Below are 3,300 nucleotides of genomic sequence, written 5' to 3'. Positions count from 1 at the left end.
GGCGGGTGGCCGAGGAAGCCAATCAGCGGGCCGCTTGTTGGGAGGCGCCCGAGGCGGGCGCTTATTGGGCCGCCGGCTGCCGCCTCCGTGGTGGATTGGGACTCGCGGTTCGAGCGCTGCTTTCGTCTCCAGCTGGGGTGGCTGGGCTGCCCCCTGCCGGAGGACGCGGAAAGCCCGAGCAGAACTTCGGAGTGGGCAGCCGGACCTGGGGTGGAATCCCGGCCCCGCCCTTTCCGAGCTCTGCGAGGCTGGCCTTCCCTATACGTGGAGGGGTCACCCGCCACACAAGGTTGCAGAGAGGCATCCCTGAGATCGTGCAAAATGCCCGAAAGCCCTCAGTAATCTTTTGGATGGGTGAAGGGCCAGAAGGCCTTAACTTGCGTTTCCGTCCTAAAAGAGACTTGGAGTGAAGTCCCACCTGGGTTTCGTGCTCCGTGAAGCAAACCAGTCCTGTTCACGCCTGGCCGCCCCGCGAGCAAGCGTGCTGGGGTTTCTCTGAAGCTCCCTCCTTTCACACTGTCGAGCAGTTGTCTGCTTGGAGAGCAGCGACCCCACACTTCACTCACGTCATGAGCTCCAGCATCACCTTCTTGTTTTCTGCTGTACGTTTTTACTTTGATGAGCAACCATTTCTGTAAATTTCAATACTTCTAAAACCTACGAATCCTCTTTCCCTCCAGCCACTCAGACTTGAAATCTGAGCCTTGGCTAACAATTCTGGTCTCCTTGGGTCCTATTATCAGTCACCACTTCTGCTTTTACCTCCAAAATCTTTTCCACACTTATCTCTTCGTTTCTTTTTCTGCCTGCATTAGTATGTTTTCTCTCCACCCGCACTGGCTGCTAGGCTAAATTTCAGCAGTTGCCATTTTCCATATGACACATCCCTTCTGTGCTTTCCAACTGTTTGCCAGATCGTAGTCTAAGTGCCTGGCATGGCATTCAAGACTCTCCACTCTGACTGTAACTACCTTCTTAGAGACATCTTCAGCACTCCCCCATTTCCCCCTAATGCAGCAGAACTCATCTATCTCATTGGCTTTGCCCCCTCAGTGGAACAGCACATCTTCTTCATAACCACACCTACTACTGCAAAGTCTTGCCCTGACAGCTCAAGTCCTTCCCATTCCTTCTCTAGTCCCCTTCCCTTCCCAGCCAAGTTCTCAAAAGTAGTCGAGGGGCACCTGGGTAACTCAGTTGGTTAAGTGTCTGACTTCAGCTCAGGTCATGATCTCAGGGTTTGTGAGCTGGAGCCCCACATCTGGCTCTGCACTGACAGTTTGGGGCCAGCTCAGAGCCTGCTTGGGATTCTCTGCCTCTGTCTGCCCCTCCCCTGCTTTCTCTCAAAAATAAACATTAAAAAAAAAGTAGTCAACGCTCACAACTTGAATTTCCTTAACATCCTCACTCCGTACCTCACTGCAACTTGGATTCAGTTCTCTCCATCCCACTGAAACTACTTCGCCATGAAGACTTTTTGGTTCTTAACCAACATTTCAGTATTGGATACTATATGGTCATTGAAAGGTGGCAGCCCAAGGCTTTGATTTGATTTTGCCTATCTGCAGTTTTAAAAGGGGAAATAATTGGGATAGGAATGTATCAAGCAGCTATACCTGGCCTTTCATACATCATGTTAACCTGCCTGATTGCTAAAGGCATTTAAGTTTGCTGTAACATAAACTCCTTCCATGGTGTCTCAGGCCATTTTTTTTTTTTTTTTTTTTGCCCCTAGGCAACGTGGTAAAATGAGCAGAACACAGGCTTGGAATAAAGATGGATGTGGGCTTGAATTCTAGGCCTGCCTCTAACCAGCTGTGTGAACTTGGACAAGTTACTAACCTCTGAGCCTCAGTTCTCCCATGCTAAAATAAGGATAATCGTGCCAATATGGGATGGTTGGATAGAGAAGGTGACTTAAAAAAAATTTTTTTAATGTTTATTTATTTTTGAGACAGAGACAGAGCATGAATGGGGGAGGGTCAGAGAGAGAGGGAGACACAGAATCCGAAGCAGGCTCCAGGCTCTGAGCTGTCAGCACAGAGCCCGACGCGGGGCTCGATCTCACGGACCACGAGATCATGACCTGAGCCGAAGTCGGCTGCTTAACCGACTGAGCCACCCAGGCACCCTGAGAAGGTGACTTTAAAGATTAGATGATACTGTGCCTACAAGCACTTACAACAATGCTTTTCTTGTAGGGTCTGCCCTGTTGTGTCCCTTTTCTCAACTTCTCCACTGGTCCCCTTATATGATGGCACCTGGCCCTCCAGCAAGTATCTCCATGTAGCTGTGTCCACTCCAAGTCCTGCCCCATAAAGGGCCTTCCCCGCTGTTCCTGGAGGTGTTATCTGAAGAGCTCGTCTGCCGTTCTGGGCCTCTCATCCCACTTCTGATTCTGCAGGACCCCAGCCTCTCTGTTCTGCTCTCACTTTACCATCCCCCACCCCTCAGCTGCTCCTGAGTCAGGCTATGCCCTCAGAGATCATCCTTCCCATCCTGACATGGCCCTTTCTTTTTCATTTACACTCCCTCCTTGGGCAATTTCACCCACACCCATGGTTTCACTCACCATCTAAACATAACCTGTAAACTTGTGTCTAGCTTAGGCCTCGCTGCAGTCCTGGATCTAAGTTTCCAACTTCTCCTTGGACGTCACTTTAACACAACTTTCCCCCGTTCTTTCCTCCATGGCTTCCCGTCTCAGAATGAATTCCAGAATCTTTTCCCCGCTGTTGTGGACTGAATGTGTACCTCCCCCAATTCACATATTGAAGCTCTAACACCTAACATGATGGTATTTGGAGGGACCTTTAGGAAGTAATGAGTTAGATGATGTCGGGAGGGACCTTTAGGAAGTAATGAGTTAGATGAGGTCGCGAGGGTAGAGTCTTCATGATGAGATTAGTGCTCTTATAAGAGGAAGAGATCTTTCCCCCCTCGCAAGTGAGGACATAGTCTGAAAGCGGCCATCTGCAAGTCAGGAAGATTCCTCAGCAGAAACCAAATTGTCCAGCACCTAGATCTTGGACTTCCTAGCCTCCAGAACTTTGAGAAAATAAGTTTCCATTGTTTAAGCCAGTTTATGGTTTTTAATGGCAGCCTGAGCAGACTAACACACCCAGAAAGGTCTAGATTATCTGGTGTCTGCTTTTCCCTCTGACCTCATCTCTTCATTCACTCTTTTAGACAGTCTCCCTTGCTTCTGCAAACCTGCCAAGCACGCTCAGACGTCAAGGCCTTGACACTTCACTTGGTATGAATGGGTGAACTTTGCAGGAAAAGGGGTACTCGTAACTC

This window comes from Panthera uncia (genome assembly GCF_023721935.1).
Source record: "Panthera uncia isolate 11264 chromosome C1 unlocalized genomic scaffold, Puncia_PCG_1.0 HiC_scaffold_4, whole genome shotgun sequence".
NCBI classification, from domain to species: domain Eukaryota; kingdom Metazoa; phylum Chordata; class Mammalia; order Carnivora; family Felidae; genus Panthera; species Panthera uncia.
The sequence above is the reverse complement of the archived record's forward strand: the minus strand, read 5'-3'. Positions refer to the sequence as shown.